General features: G+C 39.4%; 1 long non-coding RNA gene and 1 other non-coding gene across 2 annotated transcripts; both read left to right on the top strand.

The window, feature by feature from the left end:
• The first annotated feature begins 2,512 nt into the window (after positions 1–2,512).
• On the top strand, positions 2,513–3,536 carry LOC114460490 (uncharacterized). The gene is made up of 4 exons (XR_003673655.1): positions 2,513–2,618; positions 2,751–2,842; positions 2,978–3,129; positions 3,451–3,536. It is a non-coding gene; the product is annotated as an uncharacterized LOC114460490 (long non-coding RNA).
• Positions 3,537–4,629: 1,093 nt separating this feature from the next.
• Positions 4,630–4,716, top strand: trnay-gua (transfer RNA tyrosine (anticodon GUA)). Its single transcript is given in 2 exon segments — positions 4,630–4,666; positions 4,681–4,716. It is a non-coding gene; the product is annotated as a tRNA-Tyr (tRNA).
• Positions 4,717–10,528: the final 5,812 nt, after the last annotated feature.

The following is a 10,528-nucleotide window of genomic DNA, read 5'->3' as shown; positions in this document are numbered from 1 at the left end:
AAATGTTTGTTGTATGTTTTTTCTGATAAACCCCTGTCCCCCTGTCCAGTCAGAGCCTTCCCAACCCCCAGCCCTAAAGCGGAATTATCTAAAGACGAATAAACCTGTTTTCCATGTAAACCTCGTTCAGGAATTACCACTTTAATTCCGAATGATTTAAATCGGAGTAAATAATTCCGAATGCAAAAACATCATGTAATCGTTGCCATTCGGCAAAATCAAAGATAAAGACACACATAAATTATAAAGGCCAAATCATAGATTTCAAAAGTGTATATCTACAGTACTCTTTTAATTAGAAGATATTTTACATTTACAAATCAAATGATCAATTTCTTGTAGTTAGTTATAGATTAAATTTACTGCTGATTTAAAGCAATACAAATTATGTTAAAGATCTATTAATTGATTTATTATTATTTATCATTTAGGGGTCTATTGTGCCTGCTTTATTTGATTTATTTGGTATCTGTATGTGAGTTGTTTAATGTGTATTAAGTTTAGTATTTAAATTAGAATTATTTGTTAAAAATTTAGATTTTGTGTATTTTTCTTCCAAACTGTCTTTTTAGTTTCAATCTGCCTCAGTTATATCTGATTTGTCTCATTGCTTACGTACATGGTTGTGCTAAAGTCAATCTTTGACTGCCCATGAGAAGCTGCGTTGTTCTTTAGATTATCTTGGAGCCCATTCCATTCTTTGATGCCTGTAAAGGAACATTCTAAGAGCTAAACACAACTGATTTTATGAAGGTGAAGCCACTTTAAGTTTTGATCTTTGATTCTGAATAATATTCAGGTTGTTTTGTGTTATTTATTTCAGAATTCCTTGTAACATTTTCAGTTTCTGCTGGTCTCAGATAAATAAACTGGTATTGAAAGAATAGAATACGTAGTGTTTCAGTCAGATTGGTATTTGTAAAGATTAATACTGAGCAGAGTTTAGTACTGTTAATGTAAATGATTATAAACTGTAGGGTTGGATACAGTAACATTTAATTTATCAGAGGCTTTTATCCAAAGCAATGTTAATACAGTAGGAGTAGGAGGGATTCAAACCTCTGATTATAAGTCAGCTTCATTAACCACTGTTCCTCCACTACAGAGTTGATCAACAGTGGATTCTTTTCTGATACAGCGCTGATATGAAGCTGTACAGACACAGATGACCCAAAAAATAATGCATTCTTTAATTCTAAGTAACTTAAAAGTTACTTTTTCATGTAACTCATTAGTTTTTGGGGTAAGTAATCAAAATAGTAACTGAGTTCATTTGTGAATGAAGTAACTAGTAACAGTAACTAGTTATGTTTTTTCAGTAACTAGAACAACACTGGTTGTGACAGAAGTGTGACTGAGTTCAGAAAAATTATTGTACCAACGTTTTTAGTAAGAATTTTTACTTGTTCTTGCAGCTAAAATTCACCAGAATGCAGGAATTTGCATGTCTTTTGTTAAAACATTTCTGGGGGGAGGACCCCCATGACCTTTCCCCTCAATTCTAGGAGAGGCTTTAACATGTAAATGAAAATGCTGTGAGCTATACACATGTAAATCAGGGTAGCAAGGGAACTTCTACTGAGCTTCAGTACAAACCACATCTTCATCACAGCTGTGAAGAGTTCAGCTCAGACGTGACAGGATTAAGATCAAGGAGGGTAAGTGTTATTATATTAGATTTGTTTTTGGTCAGTGTGACTATTTTTCATGTGTATTAGTGTTTTTTTTCAATGCTAACAAGCATTGGTCTAATCTGAAGTCACATGTTCAAAACTCTGAACACGGTCTGCAAATCTCTCAGTCCATGTGGAATAAACTGTGACTCATTTTTCATTGTTTTCACACAAAACACATTCACTGACCACAGTCAACAACATTCATCAACTCTTTTCTCACTCACTAGTTTTTATTATTAACATTATAATTAGTTCACCACCTGCAAAACACTAAACGTTTACAGCACATTTTTAAAATGATAACACACTTTGTTCAAAACACATCAGCTAAATGAAATATATTGATTATAGTATTTTGTGTTTTATATAACTGTACCCTATAGATTATTTTTTTGTTTACAGTAATTTTTATATTTTTTTTGTGCAAAGATCTTATTTTGTATTAAAATACTGATTTACCTGACAATGTATTGCTCTTTGTTGTTAGTATTTAGTAGTTCAGTGTGCTCAGAGTGACAAGATGAGATTATTTGTTAGTGTTGTGGTTGAATGAGCTTCATTTGAGACGTGTATGAAGTGTTTTGTTGGTGAGAAACACTTTTGGAGATGAGAGTAACTGTTGAGCTGAGATGACTGATGGATATACAGGCTGTGTTTAGAGTTATGAACATGTGACTTCAGTTTCAACCAATACTTGTTAGCAATCGGAAAAAAAAAAAACTCTAATAGAGTGGAAGGGTCCCAACCCACAGGTTGAGAACCACTGGTTCTGTCGAAGAATCCATGTACTATGGCTAGATTGTATGTCCAAGCATGTATTTATGTCTCTCCTCTACATTGCACACATTTGATCACCACTGTATTTATATCCATACAGGGCTTGGTCCGTCATACATATAGAAGCCTCACAGAGCTGCAATGGAAGGTCTAGCCAGAGGACAAGTATGTTTTTGGTCTTTTTCCCTCTGAATTGGCACATTTTGTGAAAATTACAAAAGATTTTTTTTGTTTTTTTTTTTGTAACATGTTTTGCTGAATGATGAGTATCTTCTACCTCCACCACCACCACCACAGATTCTGTTCTGATCACAATGAAAAAGTGACCATGGCTGTGATGGGGGCCATTTAAGATGCTGAGCCACACTGGGGCACAAGCCAAGTTAGAAGTAAGTCTGATCACGTTCATCTGGGGACCTAATTTAATGTATTTGAGTGATCATTAGCCTTTTCAGATGCCTTAAAATAATACATTTAGTATGAATTCATGACATAGTATTTGTGTTGTCATTTTCATTCACTAGGAGCCTGCAACAGGGCTTTAGAATCCTACAAGGCCAGTGAGGAGCAGGACCTGAATGGGACCAAGGAGGATGTAAAGAGTAGGAAGACTCTTACCACCAGGAGAGATCCAGTGTTATTGCCGTGCTCCATACTGCTGCATTTATTGATCATGGTATTTATCAATCACCTGTAAACAAAGTGTATACAGGCTATTTCTAAAGTGACTCTTTAAGACATTTTAATTGCCTGCGACAAGCTGTTGAGCTAAGGTTAATGCATCAATAAACCAATTGGAACAACAATTAATAACAGCAATGGATTTGTTTCTGTTATCATTTATTGTCATAATTTAAGGACCCATAATTGTTTTGTTACATTGTGTTAGCCAAGAAATGTATCGGATTAAATATTTAAAGTGGGTCTTGTGTTCATGTTAGGACAGCTGAAATAAAAATGGTCAGGATACTGACCTCTCTTCCCATTTGTCACACAGCTTTTCAAGGAATGGGTCAAAGTGGGACAGAGGATCCTCTCTCCAGAAGAAAAAACTGTTTACAAATCTGCCTCTACCAAAGCAACACAGATGTCAGAGATGAAGGAAACCTGCCAGAAAGCACTGGGCAATAACAGAAAAAAAAGTGTCGAGCCAAGATCAACTCACTTATGCACAGACTGTGGACACTTTTCAAAAAGGCTCCGCCCTAATTCAGATAAAACATCTATCTATCTGCATGTGAGTGAGGTGGAAGAAGACTCAGATAGAGATGTTTAAAATTTTGTTTTTGTGATAAATGTGTGTGTGTGTTTCTTTTCCTACCTCATTCTAATTTTATTGTGATAGAATAAAATGTTATGTGCACTAAGTGATTTTTGTTTTTAATATTTATCTTGATAGTCTCTATCTTCAAAGTAGATCTGCCATTTTTGATGAGACAATTGGTACAGAGGGGAAAAGGTTTAAGTGGACCTAGTATAGAGTTAGGGACACTGCATTTAACTGTCCTGGGTATGGTGAGTCACCCTATGGGCCATGAATTGTATACTGAAATATGCATATTGCTGAAATAATTTGTAGAACTTCAAATATGGTCGGAGAGAGTATCGGTGCAGTATTCGGAATCAAAATACTAGTGGTGTTCGGACTTCGGATATGACCGGGGAGAGTATCGGTGCAGTATTCGGAATCAAAATACTAGTGGTGTTCGGACTTCGGATATGACCGGGGAGAGTATCGGTGCAGTATTCGGAATCAAAATACTAGTGGTGTTCGGACTTCGGATATGACCGGGGAGAGTGTCCGGGAATAATTGAACTCCGGGATATGGCACTTGTAAAAGTGTTCCCATATCCGGAGTTTGACATGCTCCGAACATGACATCTACTTCAACTGCTGTTCGGAGAGTATCCCAGGTGGATATCACCGTATTTGACTCATATCTTGGAATATTCTGGGTTCGATTCTTGGGCTTTTTGCGCAGTGGCAGTTCCAAAAAAAAAGGAAGAATATTGCTTAGGCTTGTCCCAGTTGCACTAACTGCATAACTCTGATAAAAGAATCTGACTTTATGTTGTATAATTTGAAAGAAGAGAAAACAATAAATTTCACTAAAGCCAGCCAGCCAAGCCACAGTGGGCAAGCCGAGGCAGCTGAGACAACGACCAGATCGCAGCACCTTCGATAGCTCAGATGGGAGAGCGGAGGACTGTAGAGGGGGTTGCTGTGATCCTTAGGTCACTGGTTCAATTCCAGTTCGAAGGATTAATGTTTTCACAAGTTTATCTTATCAGCTGTAATATTTCAACTATCTTGCCTTTGGGTGCCCATCCTGCAGGCCAGCAACCTCTTGATAGACCATCCTCAAGGAAAATGTGCTGTATCCTCAACACACTCAGTGCCGTTGACAAGAAAACGCATCATTTGCGTTTTTATCACGGAGATTACTAGAATACACCCTAGCAGAGGTCCCTAATCAATATCCATCCATTTTCAGGCCCATTTATTCCTGTTTGTCAGTGTCGCAGCGGTCACCGGAGCTCTCATTGGGCGCTGGGCGGGGTACACCCTGGATAGGGCGCTAGTCCCTTCATCAATATCTAAGCTGTAATGTGTTGCAGTTACCAACTGGTGCCCTGAAGGTGGCAGCAGTGCACCTTTAGATGGGAAATCAGCCACTGATACTACCATTAGCTAAGGAGGGAGAAGCAGGGAGGAGGGAGAATATGGCACTATGAAGTGATGTTGTGAAATTTCCAGCAGCTCACAGCACCACATACTAACACAGAACATGTGTGGACTTGAGTGGATTATTGATAATGTTGTGATTGTGAGATAAAACCAACAACTTACCAGACTAAACGGGTCATCCCAGCATGTCGGGAGGAAAGGGAAGTTTCGTCTGTGCAATTGACAGGGAGGGATACAAAATACAGTAAGTAAAACATTAAACTGTGAGCCAGATAACAAAATAATGATAATTTTGCCAATAAAATCCTTTTCTCAGTGTTGTTGTTGTTATTTATTTGTTTTTTTTTTGTTTTTTTTCAAGGAAACCAATGTTCAGATGTAATAGTTTTCAATCAAGCACAAAAAATTGGTTCAAAGTCGCTGGCAGATTTTTTTTAGGAAAAGCCGTTTCTCTTAACTTTTTGCTCTGAAACTGGCAATTTGTGTAAAACTTGTTCTATTCAAGGGCTGATTTCGGGAGAACGAAACAATCCAAAAACAAACAAAAAAACATTCTGATGAAAGTAGAGGCCTCAATCTTTCAGAGTCTGCTCTCAGATTTCAGATAGTCATAGTACAAAATATCCTGTGGCTCTTTAAATATCTCTCAAAATGCTCCAAAACGGCTGGCACTCAGGGGGGTCGAAGCTCTGAAAATGGCTGGCACTGAATGGGTTAAACAGTCAATAAATCTGCAAACCACTTTTTTCTGCTGAATACAGGTATATTTTGGGTATGAAGTAGTGTTGTTGATTGGTCATAGTCCAATTCTCAACATTTTAGTCAAAGTATTTCAATTTGGTACGTTTGTAATGTAAGAGTGACTGCCCTCAATGGGACAAATCCTGGCTATTACAATTTTGCTCTTGGCTTTAAACAAGATTCTGTGACGTTTCGGGACAATCTTGCATCACAAACAAGCACTGTTAGCCACAGGAGCCAAAGGTGCTCTAACAAAAAACTAACACCTGTGGCCTCTGCAATATGTGGTGAGTAGGTTGAATTGAGAGGATTATGGAAAGAGTGGGAAAATGTTAGCATAGCTTAGATTGTGCGTTGAAGATTTTGTCATATAGACTGGGGGTGTTGATGGTATACGATGGCACTTTGTCAGAATGGCCGAGCGGTCAAAGGCGCCGCGTTCAGGTCGCAGTCTCCTCAGGAGGCGTGGTTTCAAGTCCCACTCATGACAGCAATACAAGGCATTTATGCAATCCTGATTTTTTTTTTTTTCATATAAATTGTAGATAAAACGCTCATACAAGTTTTGCATGTGGCAAGGACAATAAGCATATATTCTGTTTTGCAGCGCTCTACTACTGTGTTCTGCTAACGCTAATCAAACTTGTTGTCATTGATATTTTAGCCTTGAAAATACTTGTTTGAATTTTTTACCGTACAGTTAAACGTACGAAGGTTAAGTAAAAAGCAATCTCGCCTCTTATAGGCAGTGTTATCTCCTTTAAACTTCCTTTTGTCCTTAGCTTAGCTTAGCTTAAATTTAGCACCTATGGCTTCTCTCTCCTCCCCTCCGCTCTCCTGCCCGGTGTGTCAGATGTTTAGTTACTCCTCGTCCTCCTTTAGGGACAATGGTAGTTGCATAAAGTGTAGCGTACTGTTAGATATGGAGGCGAGGATCAACAATCTAGAGAAGCGGTTCCGCACCCCTGATACCAAAACCGAAGCTAGCAAGCAGGACCTAGCCGGTGCGGGCCGTGCTAGCTCTAGCTTAGCTTCCCCCCTGCCAGCAATGACTGGGTTTCTGTCCGTGGTAAGCATAGTCGAAGGTCAAAAAGCCGCTCGGGACACCACCATGTTCACGTCTCAAACAGGTTCTCCCCCCTCCGTGAGGACAACACACTCACCGGGGAACAAACTCTGATAATTGGCGACTCCATAGTGAGAAACGTGAAGCTAGCGAAGTCAGCGGGCATCGTGAGGTGCATCCCAGGGGCCAGAGTGGGCGACATAGAATCAAATCTAAAGTTGCTGACAAAGAGTAACCGTAAGTTTGATAGGATAGTCCTCCATGTCGGCACTAATGACACCCGACGTCGTCAGTCGGAAGCAACCAAAGTGAACATTGAATCAGTTTGTGCTTATGCTAAAACAATGTCGGACTCCGTAATTTTCTCTGGTCCCTTACCAAATCTGACCAGTGATGACATGTATAGCCGCATGTCATCATTTAACCGCTGGCTATCGAGGTGGTGTCCAGAAAACGAGGTGGGCTTCATTGATAATTGGAGATCCTTCTGGGGAAAACCGAACCTGATAGGAAGAGATGGAATCCACCCAACTTTGGCGGGAGCATCTCTACTATCAGAAAACATGGCACAGTCACTGTTATGACATCTCATGAATGAGACCATGTTACAGAGGGGGAGGTCTCCACGCCCCTCTGCGCTTGTCTTAGGACAGTTTCCCTCCCATTGCTATTATGATAGCTGTGTTCATCGCCATGACAACTGTTGTGATGGTGATGAATATTATTTTATGGAGACGATGTCTGTCCCCCGACCCAAATTTCACAATGATTTTAACATAAAATCAAATAAAAGAGCTATCAATTATAAAAATCTGAAAAAAATTAAAATCTCAAATCTAGAAACACCAAAACATAAAACCATTAGATGTGCTCTATTAAATATTAGATCCCTGAGATCAAAATCTCTACTAATAAATGACCTTATCTCAGAAAATAACTTTGATTTTTTCTGTTTAACTGAAACATGGCTGTATCAAGATGAATATGTTAGTTTAAATGAAGCCACTCCTCCCAGTCATTTAAATACTCATATGCCACGAGACATAGGCCGTGGAGGTGGTGTAGCAGCTATTTATCATTCCTCTCTCCTAATCTATCCTAAACCAAAGGCCAACTACACTTCCTTTGAAAGCCTGGTTCTAAATTTATCTCATACCAAATCAAAAACCTGCCAGCCAGTCTTATTTGCGATAATTTACCGTCCTCCAGGCCCTTATTCTGAATTTCTATCAGAATTCTCTGAGTTTATATCAAACTTAGTCCTCAGTTCTGATAAAATACTGATAGTAGGAGATTTTAATATCCATGTGGACAAAGATACTGATAGCCTGAGCTCAGCCTTTATGTCCCTAATAGACTCAGTTGGCTTTTTTCAAACTATTAATGAAGCTACTCATCGTTTAAATCATACTCTTGATCTTGTTTTAACATATGGCCTTGATATTAATGAACTAAAAGTCTACCCTGAAAATCCTCTGCTATCAGATCACTTTTTAATATCTTTTAACATTATCCTAGAGGATCTCGCACTGTGCAATAAAATAGTTACGAGTAGAAATCTGTCCAATAGTGCTGTGGCTAAATTTAAAGAGGCCATTCCTGCTGCCTTAAACTCAGTGCACCATCCAATAAATAACTATGATATTAATTATAACCTCTCTCAACTGGATCTGCTTGTCGATAGCTCTGCTAGTCTACTAAAATCCACCTTGGACTCAATTGCCCCATTGAGGGAAAAAACTATTAAACGTCAGAGGAAAGCTCCGTGGTTTAGCTCTGAAACTCACACACTCAAACAAACAACCCGTAAATTAGAGAGAATGTGGCGCTCCAATAAAACAGAGGAGTCACGAATACTCTGGCAAGAAAGCCATAGTAAATACATGACAGCCTTACGACATAGTCGATCTACATACTATTCCTCACTAATTGAAGAAAATAAAAATAATCCGAGGTACCTTTTCAGCACTGTAGCCAGGCTAACACAAAGTCAGAGCTCTAATGAGCCCATGATTCCTCTAGCCCTCAGCTGTGAGGACTTTATGACATTTTTTAACGATAAAATTCATAAGATTAGAGATAAAATTAGCCACTCCCTGCCTTCACCTGGGTCTGCTGTACCATTAAATGTAAATAGGCCTAACCTAAACTGTTTCACACATATAGGACTTCAGGAACTTAACTCTATTATTTCATCCTCCAAACCATCGACCTGCCTTTCAGATCCGATCCCAACTAAGCTGTTTAAAGAAGTTGTTCCCCTGGTCTGCCCATCTTTGTTGGAGACAATAAATATATCCCTATCAATAGGCTACATGCCACAGTCCTTTAAAGTAGCTGTAATCAAACCCCTTCTCAAAAAACCTACTCTTGATTCCAGCACTTTAGCAAACTACAGGCCTATATCTAATCTTCCTTTTATTTCAAAGATTCTTGAGAAAGTTGTGGCGGCTCAGCTCTGTGAATTTCTTCAAAACAACAACCTGTTCGAGGACTTCCAGTCAGGTTTTAGAGCTCAACACAGCACAGAGACAGCTTTAGTTAAAGTAACTAATGATCTACTCTGGGCTTCAGATGAAGGACGACTCTCAGTGCTGGTTTTATTAGATCTTAGTGCAGCTTTTGACACTATAGATCACTATATTCTACTAGAGAGATTAGAGGAATTACTTGGAATCACAGGGACTGCCCTAAACTGGTTTAAGTCCTACCTATCTGATAGGTACCAGTTTGTACACGTGAATAATAGGTCTTCTGTGTACACTAAAGTAAGCTACGGGGTTCCTCAGGGCTCTGTGCTAGGTCCAATCCTCTTCTGTATCTATATGATCCCCCTTGGTAATGTTATGAGAAAATACTCTGTTAACTTTCACTGCTATGGTGATGATACCCAACTGTATGTATCAATGAAGCCAGGTGAGACAAATCAGCTATCTAAACTTGAGGCCTGTCTAAAGGACATTAGGGCCTGGATGGACCAAAATTTTCTTCTTCTCAACTCAGACAAGACTGAGGTCATTGTACTGGGCCCACGACACCTTAGAGAAACCTATGCTAGCCTAACTGCCCTAGATGGCATTACTCTGGCACAAAGCACAACTGTTAGAAACCTTGGGGTTCTATTTGATCAGGACTTATCCTTCAACTCTCACATAAAACAAACTTCAAGAACTGCCTTCTTTCATCTCCGTAACATTGCTAAAATCTGATCTATCCTGTCTCAGGGCGACGCCGAAAAACTAGTCCATGCTTTTTTTTAAATCGGGCTTTCGCCTTTAATTGGCCATGTAATGTTAGTACATTATTGGAATTTGTCTTCTGCACTTAACCCATCCCTGAGGAGCAGTCGGCAGCCATTTTGCGGTGCCTGGGGAGCAGTTCGGGGTTAAGGGACTTGCTCAACATCCCACAGTGACGGCCCCGGTGAGGCTTGAACCGGCAACCCTCCGATTACAAGCCCAGCGTCCTTAACCACTAGGCCACCACTAGGCCACCACTCTAGACTGGATTATTGTAATTCTCTTTTAGCAGGCTGCCCGAGCAAGTCGCTTAAGACACTTCAGCTGGTTCAAAATGCTG

The sequence above is a fragment of the Gouania willdenowi genome, unplaced genomic scaffold (genome assembly GCF_900634775.1).
Source record: "Gouania willdenowi unplaced genomic scaffold, fGouWil2.1 scaffold_49_arrow_ctg1, whole genome shotgun sequence".
Classification (NCBI taxonomy): Eukaryota; Metazoa; Chordata; class Actinopteri; order Blenniiformes; family Gobiesocidae; genus Gouania; species Gouania willdenowi.
The sequence above is the reverse complement of the archived record's forward strand: the minus strand, read 5'-3'. Positions and strand labels throughout refer to the sequence as shown.